Here is a 14,961-nt window from a genome sequence, read left to right on the forward strand (position 1 = left end):
TTTTAGAGTCATGATTCAATCACCAGCTCAGCATCTTATATGCTCCAAACACATCTAGACTCATTAACACTACTACGTGCCTTACCCATCAACCAATCATGCATAACACATCTCTAAATAACATCAAAACATAAACTCTTCCTTTCCCTACTTCCAACCACCCCTTCCAGTCTTTCTTTCTTCAGTGACTTACACAACCAATCACCCAATTTTTTGGTCTTCTCTTACCAGCCACAATGAATCTATCTGCAAATTCTGTTGGTTCTACCTTTTAAATAAATCTGAATATATTCAGTACTTGATCCTTTCTTACTTGCCTCCCTGTCACCACCCTGTGTTCCAGCCTTTCTCACTTTTAATGCATTGGCTCATTCACCTCCCAGATTCCTCTCTAACCCTCACACCCCCCACATAGCCCCACACACCAACATCAGCAGCCAGAACAGGAATCCCATTGAATCTTAAATCAGACCATGTTACATGTCCTCTGAAAATTCTCCTATACCTTTCCATCTCTATTGGAAATTCTCTATTGGCAGTTGTCTGTGGAATCCCAGAAGATCTGCACCTATACTTGTCTTTGATCTACCCCTTTGGCTCTCGCTTCCAGTCACTTCCTCAGGTCTTACTTGCCTCCTATTGTTTCTCAGGCACACTCAGTACACTTCCTCCTCAGTCTCTTCATGCTGCAATGGCCTTGGATCTGCATCTTCTGGACTTGTTCCCTCCTTTCTTGAGTATCTGATCAAACGTGGCCTGCCTGATGAAGCCTTTGCTGACAAGTCCATATAAAATAGTTACCTCCCCCTGGCACTTTTCAGTACCTTTTCCTGAGCCTGTTTTACTTTTTCTCATAGTATTTATCACGCTATGTAGACACTGATGCAATATACATAGATGTAAGTTTATTGTATATCCCATTCCACAGAACGCAAGCTCTTTGAAAACAATAATTTTATTTATTTTGATATCTTAAATATCAAAGCCTAGAATGAGAAAAAAAAAACCTGAAATAGTGTAGGGGTTTCAGAAATATTTCTTCTTGTAATAATTTCTTCTTGTAATTTCTTTTTTATGTATGTATGTATTTAATGGAGAGAGAGAGAGCACAAGCAGGGAGAAGGAGAAGGAAAACAGGAAAAACAGGTTCCCCGCTGAAGGGTCTCCATCCCAGAACCCTGGGATCATGCCAAAGTCGAAGGAAGATGCTTAACCAACTGAGCCACCCAGGTACCCCTTCTCATAATTTCTTATTATGAAATGAATAAACAGAGGAATGAATTGTTTGTACTCCTATTGAATCAGAATTTAGGAGGAAGAGGGACATCGGTGCTTCAAGAACTTCTACACAATTTAACAACTTAGTCTTGCAAAAATCACAAAACTCAAATGTCAGTCAAGGCTATATTTAATGAAATGTCTTAAGTTTAAATAAGATAATTTCCTAAAATAATCTGCAAAAGCATCCAGGGTACATATGGCAACTGTGTCAATATGGTTTGTAACTCACGATCTCTGTGATTTATTGAAACTTATCACTTCTAGCTCAAGAAGCAAAATTTAGGAGGTAAAATCTTTGTCACCATGATGGCACCGTCTCTTTGGCTCTTCTCAATCATCCTGGTGTAACTGAAGCTCCTGCAAATTCTGCTTTAAAAGTTTCAGTCCCCATGGATGTGTTATTCCTCAGTCCCTCTTCTATCCCAGCACTCATGGTCTTCTCCTGGAGTCTTGGACTAACAGACAAAAATATACGAAGTTAAAAGGTAATAGGGTTAAAATGGGATCATGGGCCCAGCTAGCACCTATAATTAATAGGGATTATGGATCAGGTCTCGACACAGACAAAGTGTCCTTAGTAGAACTCTAGGTGTTCCCTAGTGACAGAGGCAAGATAAAACAGGAGGAAAATAAATTGACAAATAGCATGAAACAATTTAGAAGGTCTCCAGCCCTGCAGCCCAGTCTTAAAGAAATTCTCCAGCTGCACCAAAGTGAAATGGTCTTGTACAATGTCTTTTGGTGTCCAAGCATAGAGTTAGGTCAGCTATTGGGAGTGAGGAAAAGTGCTATATGAATTTCAGGGGGGAAAGAGAAGTTGTGAAATAACGCATCGCAGACAGCAGGAGAGCAAGACTACGGCACCAAGGTGATGTGTATCCCCAGCTGCTCACAGAGTCTGTTACAGGTGCAAAATCACAAAATTAAAGCAAAACCAATCTTCTAGGCTGTGTGATTTTCTCCAGTGGTACAACCACCCAGAGGTTTATTTTATCTGGGATTGAAAGTCTGGGAAAAGGAAGGAAGGGGCAAGGGGATTGAATGCTGAGCCCTGAGATTTGAGTGGAACAAGCAAGAAAGCAAGGGTCGAAGTCAAGAATTCTTAGTGACTCGTGGTGGGTCAAAGTACTGTGAGAGCAACAGTCCTTGAGCATGAAGCGAAAGATAATTATTGGGGGCATATTTTCAGTACAGGTCTGTTTTTGAAAATGTGGTTCATTTGAGCAGTTATAACAATCAAAATACTATTGTGTTTGATGGAAAAGAAAAGTACTGAGTTCCCATTAGTAGCAAAGCTGTGTTAGAACCTTGGTATTCTCTAAAAGGGCTGACAACATCTTAATCCATTTGGTTCCCCTGCTTGTCGGAATCCTGTGGAGCTAATGGATGGACAGTCTCCCCTCTCATCACTTCATGTTGGCGTGACATCCCCTTAGCTATCACTGGGGTCAGACAGCTCCTGAGACCTGTTTTACCCAAACTCTTAGCACAGGATAGAGTTGGGGGAAACAATCCAATTATTAAGCACCAGCTGCATGCCGGACTTTCTGTGGGGCAAGAATACACACAGATATTGTATATCTATACACATTACACAGTGACTTACATGTAGCAGATACTCAAAAAGGTTTTATTAACAACTAAATAAACGATGCTATATTGTTTGCCAACACTTAGAAATTTTCTCTTCTTCCTTGCTCTCTAGAGCATACTTTGAACTCCAAGTTAATAACCACTTTTTTCCCCCCAGAAACTCTTTGAAGAAACATAGTAGCTGCTATGACTCCTGCTATTCAGTTGAAAAAAAAATTAAATTAGAAATACATTTTGAACCAATGCAGTTTAAAATGAATAACAAAACAACATTCTAATCAAAAGCTCTGTGATATAATATTTAAGCTCACAACTGGCTGCTTTCAAGCTTAGAAATAAAATATCCTAATGGAATAGGTGGTACTATATAATCCTCTTCCTGGGATTCATTACATCTTGCCTCTCAGAGAGGACAGCTGGTGGATAGAAAATGAAAGTATTTCAACAGCAGATTTGTCAGCTCATAAGCCAGCATTATTTACTTTAAAACTTGCACTAAGAATACAACCATAGAGAATTGTCAATGAATAGTGCATTGGTATGCAAAGAGATTGCCAACAATTTGCTAATATTTAAATGAAAGATTATCCTGCAAATGATTATAGGGACAGACTCATCAAAGAATATTTTATCTTCAGGTTTGAGAGTTAACATCCCATAATGAGATTTGCTTGTAGACCGGGGGAGAAAAGATTAATTGAAAGAAAAGGGAGTGATTAGCAGGTTTGAGGGGTAGAGAAGGGCAGGAACAACTTTAATAATTTTTATAAAGAATGAGAGAAAACGCATTATATGACCTTGCCACTACTGCTACAATGAAATAAACTAATATTTTAAAAAATTGTGACTAGATCATTTAAGCCATGACAATCTTTTTGAGCAAAGCTAAAGAAACAATGTCACAGTTTCAATATCTGATTCTGGCTAAAGTGTATATTCTTGTGTCTGCATCACTGGTTTCCAGAGTGTGTTCTCCATGCAACAGTCACACCAAAGGAACCAATGATCAATTGTGTTGAAGAATCCGTGTATTTTAGCCCTCCTTTGAATACTTAGAATGCATCTAAAAGGCTCTGGGGCCTTTGCAGTAAATATATCTGATGAATTTTATTTTAATTTTTATTTTAATGCAAAGAAGATGAAAAAAAAAAGTCTCCCCTCTTCCTTTACCCTACACACTTCCTTTGCTACAACACACTCACAACACTTCTGACACCAGATGAGTGGGTTTATTCCCCACACCAAGCAATTCTCTGCAACTCCACCTGGGTACCCTACATTTCAATTCAATTCTGACACTAACCTGGCACTAATCCAGGAGTCTAAGAATCGCCTCCTTATAACAAAAGACATTTCTATTACCCACAAAATTCTAAGAATTTTAGGAGCCCATGCCAGGAACTGGGAGCAGAGACTGACCTATGGATTTTCTACCATTTCCCAATACCAATCCTCATCTCAGTTGACCATGCATTTATGTGTCCACTTGTGTATCATCCATCCCTTCACTCATTCTGTAGCACCTTTTTACATTGTGGGAACAGTGCTATCTGTAACCAACCAGGCATACAAATGGAATGGACCATGCTACAGTTTTTCTCTTGAAATAAATTGCTACAGCTTCCAGGCCACATTATCTCATTTAGAGACCTATGGACCCATGGAAGTGTCAAATGAGAGAGCACAGTGGCTATGGACCCATGGAAGTGTCAAATGAGAGAGCACAGTGGCTGATAAATTGTAGCAAATTTTATTAGTCACTGGATCCACCATGTGCCAGTGGAGTCATGTCCCAGCCTTAATGATCCAGAGATGTTTTCACAAGACTGTTAAGATCCTAAATTATAGTAGTTTCTAAACCTTCCCACTAGTCACCTCCTTTCCCTTATGTGCCTTGTTAGCCATGCCCATCCATATCCATGTAATGGGAGAGAGAGGGTTGTGGGGGTATAGGGTGAGGCAGCTCACTGAGGCAGCCTCTCACCTGGGAGGCCTCGCTCTGTCCTTGGGGAAACCAAACAAGCCAGGTTGAGATACATGTTGTTCTCTGACTAGTTTCAAATATGTGTGTTTGATTCTGCCCAGATTTTGTTTCTAGATGGGAATAAGGAGTGTAGCTACCTTTCACTATTAACAGTCACATCCTTATTCACTGTCGACCCATAATTGAGCCTGAATCCAGAGATGTGAGCAGAAGAGTTTGCAGTCATTGTGCTGTGAAGGGAAAGAAAGAAAGGAAGGAAAACAGCCAGAATCCAGATTTAGCATTCGGCAGATGTTACCTTACTGCTCATTCACACTGAGATAATAGAAGGTCCTATAATGAGGATGATGTTTTGCACATATGAAATCCACCCATTGTAAATGACTCCTAAGCCAGGCTCCTATGCAGTTTCTCACCTCCCTGGCCGAGCTCTCAGCTTCCTATCTCTGTGACCTAGAATAGAGGTCATGCAGGAGCTTTGAGGTTGGAAGCTGAGTTTTTTTACTTGCTAGCTATTTTGTAAAAACAGAACAACAACAAATAAAAACAAAAACAAACTAGTCACGTTGGGAGAGGAAAGGACTTTCAAATTTCCTGTAGTTCTGTTTTCAACACTCAGAATGAGTCATAAAATTGATTAAATGACATTAAAATAAGTTTTTATGTGCTTGTTTTTTTGTAGGTTTTTGGTGTTTTTTGTTTTGTTTTGTTTTGGGTGTGTTTGTTTCCACTTACTGATGAGGACACAACAGAGTCGATTAAAATAGAATATTGATTGAAGGTATCATTTACATCAAGAATAAATACTGCTTTGTGAAGTGTGCATATGAGAAACAGGAGGTGACAAGCAGTGCAAAGGCCCAGAGCAGGAGGAGACCAGGGGTGCTGCTAAGGATGATGGCAAGGCCAAGACTGAGGTCCCTTCCTGGAATTCTAGAAGGAGAAGTCCAGCAGAATGCTTCCACACGCACCTATACCAATTTTCTCAAACATTGCATCAAACCAGAGGCAGGCACATCCCAGGGAATTGAGTAGCCAGGTTTAGTGAGGCAGAGTGGAGGGGCCTTGGTTTCTCACTACCAGAGTGTGGCCAATAGCCTATTTTCTCCTCTGTCCTGTGGAAAGGTGTAGAATTAAGGAGACAGTGCTGAGGAGACCAGAGCGCTGCAGATGTTGCCAAAGACTGTGGAGCAAGGCTCCTTGCTTGACAGCCATGCAGTCCTCATAGTCAGGACTGTGGGTTGGGATGGAGTCCACTCAGCACATGTTATGGGGGATTTTCTCCTCCCCCTTTCCCAAGCTGTAGGATCACACCAGAAGTGATCTCACCAGTAGACCTTGTCAGCAAACAGCAGCAGAATGACCCACAGAGGGTGCACTTCACTGTTCTTCCATCCACTGAGCAGCCCACAAACAGAAGCTCCCTTGAAGTAAAGACCAAGGAGGATGCATGCTGCTTCCTGTACTGAAGGACCCCAACTCTCTCTCCACCACAAGATCCTGTAACTCACACCTTCTCTCAAGCACTCATGTACCATTTGGGGGTGGGGTACTGGCAGGTGGAGCTCTGAATGGTAGCATATCTAAATGGATACCATCACCTAAAACACTGACCCAGGTTTGCTTTCCTGCTCACCGTGCTTCCCTCACACTACTGTTTCAAGAAAATCTGATTTATCAGCATAGAATCCCATTCAAAACTGTATCAGATCCGGGGACTCATTTTATTATGGAGAGACAACAATAAATATGATCATAATATGATCCAAGACACTGGAAAGTGGCCAGATGAAATAGAGGACATTCAACTTTGGGCTGGTGTACTACATAAAGTTGTATATGCATACCAGTGGCATATATTTGATTCAGTGCCTCAAAAGCTGGAATCCATGCATCTGTATTCCATGTGGTCAGAGTAGATTGGCTCCTCTCAAAGAAATACGAATGTGTCTCATTTGTGGAACTTGTGCTTCCCAACCTTGAAACTTGGGCCTACTGAATAGAACTTAGGTCTTAGTCCCAAGAAGAGGCTGTTCCTGTAAGACAAGGGTTGGTATAAGAGAACCACCAAACTGAAAACTGCCAATCCCATCCTGGCATTTAGGGTAGGCAAAAAGTCCAGCAGACCCTTTTTTAACAGGGTCACAGACCCTAATGACCTTAATTCTCTAGGATTGTTGCTTAATTAAGCAGAGAGGAAAGAGTGTGCCTGGAACCAGGAAGCCCTCTGGAGTAGCTGCCTTCTGTCATCACTGAAGACACACATAAATGGGCAATTACGGCAACCATGGCTCTCCATGAGATGCTAATCACAGCCTCAGACAACCAGACTCAGAGTTGCCCCACTACCTGCACCCCATGATAGCTGAGGTGCTGGCTAAGGAAATCCAGAATGGTGTTTGGCAGAAATGTTGAGTAACAATCTTGGGCTTGGGAACAGAGGCGAGAAGTTGGGGGGCTGTTTGTTCTACTTTACCTAAATTGAGTCTTTTATAGAGGTTAAGGCTGGTCACCACATGGAAGGTGATTTCTCAAGCTGAAGGAGACATAATAAATCTCAGTAGTGGAAAAAAGGGATTGTACCTCATGCTTCCTGCCTCACGCTTCCCAGTTAACATGACAGAGCTTTGGAGGCCCCTGGTTTCTCTCATTTCTCCCTTTTCCAGCAGTATCATAGTCTGTACTGAGAAGATTAGGAAGCTGTTTGTTGCCTCTGGCCTCACAGAGTGCCCCAAATTTGCTAAATGCCCATCTGTAGATCCTCAGAACCCAAGGCCTCCCCTTTGTCCTTCTTGTTGTAGGGGAGCCAGAACAGGCCCAGCTGGGATGCAAGTTTAAGTTTTTGTTTCAGGGATCCCTGGGTGGCTCAGCGGTTTAGCGCCTGCCTTTGGCCCAGGGTGTGATCCTGGAGTCCTGGGATCGAGTCCTGCATCGGGCTCCCTGCATGGAGCCTGCTTCTCCCTCTGCCTGTGTCTCTGCCTCTCTCTCTCTCTCTCTCTCTCTCTCTGTGTGTGTGTGTGTGTGTCTCATGAATAAATAAATAAATAATCTTAAAAAATGTTTTTGTTTCAAATAATAGAAAATAAAGGGAAGAATTCTAATCAGAGGCAATGCAGGAGACCCAAGAAGCCTAAGGGCAGACTAGTTCACTGATGGAAACTAGAGTCAAAATATTAAAATGTTTGAGCCCAACAACTGAATTCAAGGAGCAGAAACCGTCTACTAAACGGCATTAATTCTGGAGGTCAGATCTGGGCAGAAATGTTATCTAAATGGAAATAGGTCAAGTCAAGGAAAACACAAATGCCAAAGAAATTGTAATAACAGAGTGTATTAGCCAAATGTATATGTGTGTATCTATATCTATCTATTATCTATCGTCTATCAATCAATCAATCTATCTATCTATCGTCTATCATCTATCTATCATCTTTGTGTAGTATAGCAGAACACTGAGAATCTCAGTAGCTTACACTAACACGTGTTTTTGTTGCTCGGCAGGGGCAAGGCTGATCTCATCTGGGTCCGGTGAACTTGTCTATAGGCTACAGGTGAGATCTGGCTTGCTCTGCCTATTTGCTTCCAAGGTGTAGTCCGCAGACTCAGTGGCCACCTAGAGTTTGTGCTTCTTTTGGAGGATTACAGCCATGCAAGAGGACACATGAAACCACATACACGTTTAGCCTCTCTACCCATGTCATATCCCTTCACATTCCATTATCCAAGGCAAGTCATGGCCAAATACAAAGTCAGTGGGTTAGGGAGGTACACTCCACCCCAGCTGGTGACGGAAAGGAGGAAGTATTTGCTGAAGAGCAGTCCCTCACCAGTGAGTAAACGGTGGCTTTCCTGAGTAGTCCTTAAGAAAAGATGGACACACGGTATTTGTGTTTGTGTGGCTGGCTCACACGACCACAGGCAGAGCTAGAGCAAACCTGAGTTTTGCCCACACAGCAGCTTAGTTTTGTCACTGAGTGAATCAAACATTCTGCAACTCTTCTCAACTATACTAATGAGCGCACATGAGGATGCCAGTTAGTTAACTTATACAGAGTTGGCTATTTTTGCTAAGTAACCTAGACATTTGTTTTAATTGATCAGGACCTTTTCTTCCTAAAAGCAAATCTATTTGGATGTCAGGTTAATATCTTCTGGTTTGGTGAGTGTGAATTCAGGGAAGACCTCAGGATGGTGTCTCTTCTAGAATTCACCTATGGATCCCTAATACAGGGAGGCACCATCCCCGGGATGGGCAGGCTGTTGCACATCTCCTGTTCTAGCACCAAAAAACGCAATGCCAACTGGGTTTTGTCATTTAGATTCATGTTGACCGCCCTGCCCCTGATTGAAACAATATTCCTTTGTATATATAAAACAACTCATTAGGATGGAGATTGCCATACTCCCAACCTGAAGGCTATTTTGTCTATTTTTAAGTAAGCTGTCTATATATCAGAACATTCATATGAGTTGCTTTCATTTGTCAAGCTGAATTATAAAGGTGTTCATTTTCACCATCTCCTGTGGCCATGCATATGTATGTAATGGCCCACATGCCTTATGTATTCCTGGTCATTGAATTTCAAATATTCTCATTGTTCTATTGCTTATGCCTATATTGAGTTTGGTAAATATGGCTACTCAACATGTAAAGATAACTTCTTTTGAGAAGTGAGTTTATTTCCTCAATTCTGACTTTTTAGGATCGTCATTAAAACACTAGTTGACATCTGGCTTCAAGCTACTGTTTCACATTATGTTACAAACAAGTTTTGGACATTTGAAAAAGTTTCATCAGTATTTTGACTACCTGATATCTCATCTGTAAACTGGGGGGAAAAAAACAGGTTTGCTTGCTTTATGGAAATACTGAAAAAGAAATTAGATAATGTATGAAACACAATTCCTCTGATCCATGGGAGGGGCTCAATAAATAGTAGATGAATCCAGTTAAGATTTTGAAAAAAACTCCATGAAGTTTTAAGTGATACATATTATGAAGTAAAATGATTAAGTTCTTTTTGGCATTGATTGTTGCTGTTGTTTTATGTTCCTTGTGCTTTCTGTTTTAATGTTTTAGAGGCCTTTTTGTCAGGATAGCAAATCAGGTTACATCTCCTTCTCTAGCCTTTGTTTTCTGGACCTATTGTCCCCATATACAGAAAAATTTTGATTGATTTGTTCCTATTGTTCCATTTGTCAACAGATGACAACTCAAGTCAGCAAACAATAGAAAAGAAACTATCAAAAACAATTGAACAATAGACCCGATTTTAATTTTACTGCAAAATCTCCCAAAGGAAGATAGCAACAAAAATGCCACTCTTGGCATCAGCAATGTGCATTTTTTCTACTTTGTTCTTCTCTTGTGAGCCTCCCTGGTTCATTTTAATCCTGACAATTCTCTATAATGGTCATTAAATTTCAAAGTACTGCACAATTAAAGATTAGTTAACTATTAGACCATATAATGCCACTCTGATTTATGCAAGCTTCATTAAAATCTTTTTCAGCTTAAGATCTGAGGGGGATAGGAAATGCATCAAATTTAAGAATTCAAATCAATTTAATGAGACTTTTCCTTTGTTGAATTCCAGCTAGGTGCTTGTGTGGTGTTAGAGAATGTAAAGAATTATAAATGGTTGGTAATGATGAAAAAAAAAAAGAGAATTTGGTATTTATGCAAGAGAAAAGAGTTTACATGTATAGTAAAAAGTAATTTTTTTTTTTTGATATTAGCATAGTGGTAAAATGCAAAGGTTTTTGATTCAGACTAAACTGGGCAAGTTACACAATCTTTCTAAATTCCATTCATGTTAACTGTGTATTAGTTTTCTCTTCATGTGTAGCAAATTATCACAAACTTAGCAACTCAAAGCAATGCCCATTTATTAAATTCCAGTTCTGTAGGTGAGACAGTGGGATCGGTTCACCTGGACTCTATTTAGAGCCTTTGCAAAGCCTGAAAGAGGTGTATCTGGAGGATCTGAAAAATAATTCACTTTCAGTCTTCTTCAGGGAGGTGACAAACCCAGTTCCTTGTGCTTGGAGCACTGAGATCTGTCTCCTGAGGGTACTTGGGTTAACTGAGAGTCCCCCTCTTCTAACGATCATTCCTTCTCACGTGGTCCTCTCCATCTTCCAACCAACCATGCATACCCGGCCCTTTTCATGCTTCAAATCTGATTTCTCTTTGCACTTTCCTGCATCCAGAGAAAATTCCTTGCTTTTAGGGGCTCATGTAATTAACTTAATCCTGCCTGGAAATTCCCTCTTTCTTACCGTCAACTGATGAACCATCCTAACTACATTTATAAAGTTTTTTCACAACAGTATCTAGTTTATGGTTTGATTGGATAGCCAGAAACAACAGAATCTTGGGGGAGTGGGCAGCATATTTAGAAGGTCGCCTACCCCAAGCTATACATGGGGTTAATAGAAAGATTTAATCCATTGGACTCTTATGAAAATTAAATGACATTATGTAGGTTAAGAACTTATTGCTAGCACATAGTACATTTAAGAATATTTAGCATCACTATTATTTTTTTAAGATTTTATTTATTTATTCATGATAGACAGAGAGAGAGAGAGCCAGAGATACAGGCAGAGGGAGAAGCAGGCTCCATGGGAGGAGCCTGATGTGGGACTCAATTTTGGGTCTTTGGATCAGGCCCTGGGCTGAAGGCGGTGCTAAACCACTGGGCCACTGGGGCTGCCCTAGCATCACCATTATTATTACTGTTATATCACCATTACTTTATTATGATGATATTAATTAAATTCAGATTTGAAAGATTGAAGACATCATAAATGGGCCTTCAAAGTACATTGGGTTTCATGCTAGCATTTGTCTTCCTCTAGCAGAGAGTTATTATGAATAGAACCAAAGCTACATCATCCTCTATAGAGTGAAAGAGAGAATATATGTATATAATATCTAATATATATACAGTATTACATGATATACCCAGTATGTGCCCTATCTGTTCGCTTCTTTAGTAAGTTTTCTAGTGAAGAGAATACTTTTCTTTTTCTTTCTTTTATTTTTGTTGTTGTTAACATAAAACAACTTAAAATTATAAGTATGGTAAATGATACACCATGCAGACACAAATAAGACCGAAATGCCCATATTAATATAAGAAGAGGCTTCTGAAGCAGTATTATTGCCAGGATATAGAAGGACATCCATAAAGATAACAACATGATGATAAAGGGGTAAAGAAAAAAAATAAGACAAAATAATCCTTAATGTAGTAATGAACCTAAAAGTAGAGCATCCTTAAAGATTTTATTCATTTTTTTATTGGGGGAGAAGGGCAGAGGGAGAGGGAGAGAGAGAACCTGGAGCAGACTCCATGCTGAGTGCAGAGCCTGATATAGGGCTCAAACTCACAACCCTGAGATTTATGACCTGAGTTAAAATCAAGAGTCAATGATCAGCTGAATGAGCCACCCAGGCACCCCTAAAAGCAGAGCTTCCTTACACGTCACTCACAGAACTGACAAAACAGAGAAGACCATGAGAGAAAACCAAGATATGTGAGGGCATCCTTATAATTCATTTAAAATCATACAAGGCATGTTCTCTGCCCTCTAATGAAAGGAAACTAAAATCAATAATAGAGAGCTGAAAAAGATCTAAGTTTGTAAAATTAACAGTATATTTAAGAATAACACATGAGTCAAAGAAGAACTCACATCGGAAATTAGAAAATAATTTTAATTGAGAAAAGTGAAAATTTAAGAAATGAAAATTTGTTGAAATTAGCTAAAGCAGTGCTTAGAAGGAGGTTTATACCATTAAATGTTTCATTATTCTAAAAAATTAATTTTAAAAATAATGATCAGAAATCAAATCCTCAATTTCCACCTTAAAAAAAAAAAGGGCAGCCCCAATGGCTCAGCGGTTTAGCGCCGCCTACGGCTGGGGGTGTGATATTGGGGACCCGAGATGGAACCCCACATCGGGCTCCCTGCATGGAGCCTACTTTTCCCTCTGCCTGTGTCTCTGCCTCTCTCTCTCTCTCTCTCTCTCTCTGTGTCTTTTGTGGAGAAAAAAAAAAAAAAAACCTAAAGAGAAGAAGAAGAAATTAAACCCTAACAAGCAGAAGAAATGAATTAATAAAGATAAGATCAGATTGAAATGAAATTACGGACAGCAAAACTAATGGAAAAAATCAATTTATGAAACAAAAAACAAAATTTACTAAGAAGATCAATAAAACTGATAAATATATAACCAACTGACTCAAGAAGAAAATGAGAGATGTCATATTGCTAGTATCAGAAATGCAAGAGAGATTACCACCAACGCAAGAAAGATATTACAAGGTAACATGAACCAAAAAAATGATCTATGCCAGAAAATTCTACACCTTAGATGAAATTTCATCTTAGATGAAACCACTCATTTATTAGACACAAACTGACAAATTCAATGAAGTGAAAATTGGTGACCTAACTATTCCTATAACTTTGAAGAAATGGAATACTTTCCAAAAAAGAAAAAGACTGACTCAAATATCTTCACCAAAAAATTCTACCAAACTCTTAAGGATATAAATTACCCATTTTATACAAACTGTTCCACAACAATAGGAGAGAAGGAAACATTTTGGAGATCATTTCTTGAGGCAAATATTATCCCCAAACCAGACAAAGACATCAGAAGAATGAAAATTATGGGATGATATGTCCTGTTCATATGAACAAAAAGTATCTTTACAAAATATTGGAAAATGGAATTCAGAATGAATTAAATGTAAATACAATGTAACCAATTTGGGGTACAAAAATATGAGAACTAAAAAGAGTTTATGAAGATTACAGGACACAAAATCAATATACCAAAAAATCCATTGTATATCTGTATACTAGTAATGAAAACTGAAAACTGGTAAAAACACAAAGACATAAAACCCTTGAAAGTAAATTTAACGTATGTGCAAGATTTGTATACAAAGCAGTCATGAGAGAATTGAAAGGAGGCTAAATTAATAGAGAAATATACACTGCCGCACTGAATTTGAAGACTATACTGGTTAAGATGTCAATTTCAATAAATTCATCTATAGAGGAAACATAATCCTAGAGAAAATATTGGCAAGACTTTTGGAGAAATCAACAAGCAAATTCTGAATTTATTTTGAAAAGCAAAAAAACAAAGATAGGAGAAATAATTTGGAAAAGAACAAAACTGGAGGACTTAAAGTACCTGCTTTCAAAATGTAGTCTTAAGCTACAGTAAGCTGGACAGTCTTCTATTGGCAAAAAGCACAGACACATAAATCAATGGAACATAATAAAGAGCTCAGAAATAGATCCACACACATACGATCAATTGATTCTAAACAAGATGCAAAGGCCAGTCGGTAGAGAAAGGATTGTATTTTCAACAAATGGTACTGGCCGAATTGGTCATCCACGTGCAAAACAATAAATCTTGACCCATAGCTCAATTTATTAAAAAAGGTAGATGATACTTACATGCAATTACACAACCTTGTGTTGAATATCCCAAAAGTAGAGCCTAGCCGAATATTCAAGGGCAAGTATTATAGTGAAGTGTGGTGAGAGGTGTTGAAGCAGTATGGGGAAGAATCAGACAATTGGGGCACATTTTCCCTGTAAGGTCCCGACTCAGCCCAATCCTTCAGGGATGTCTGGATTGTACATTTTACCACAGGACGGCCCTGACTTGAGGCAAGAGAGCTGGGTGTTTTATAATCACACACTGCTGGTGGCTTGGATAAGAACATAAATGCCAAGGTATTTCTGGCTCTTCACGCAGGCAAAGCAGCTTTGGTAGTCCTGGGTTACTTGTCTAAATAAAATCTCATATGGGAGATTTAATAGCAAAGCAGAGGCTAGGAGTGGACACACGGCATAAGTTAAAGGATACAAGGGGATCTGTGTTGACCACAGTTCCAGACCACTCTCTATGTATACATGATATAGAGATAAAGATACTCACTAATGATAAGGATTCACAGTCTAGAAGAGGGATAGACAACACCTAAAATGAAAGGTGAGATCCAGTTCCAGATCTAGTATGGGAAGTACTTGGCAGTTACCACTCCTGTCCCCATGACAACAGA

At 39.4% G+C, this 14,961-nt stretch overlaps 1 long non-coding RNA gene across 1 annotated transcript; it reads right to left on the reverse strand.

Annotated features, from left to right (window-relative positions):
* Positions 1-1,390: 1,390 nt before the first annotated feature.
* On the reverse strand, positions 1,391-14,951 carry LOC144282907 (uncharacterized). The gene is made up of 2 exons (XR_013351321.1): positions 14,838-14,951; positions 1,391-1,736 (listed from the first exon to the last, which is right to left on the reverse strand). It is a non-coding gene; the product is annotated as an uncharacterized LOC144282907 (long non-coding RNA).
* Between the last annotated feature and the right edge of the window lie 10 nt (positions 14,952-14,961).

This window comes from Canis aureus, chromosome 14, assembly GCF_053574225.1.
Source record: "Canis aureus isolate CA01 chromosome 14, VMU_Caureus_v.1.0, whole genome shotgun sequence".
Taxonomy (NCBI): domain Eukaryota; kingdom Metazoa; phylum Chordata; class Mammalia; order Carnivora; family Canidae; genus Canis; species Canis aureus.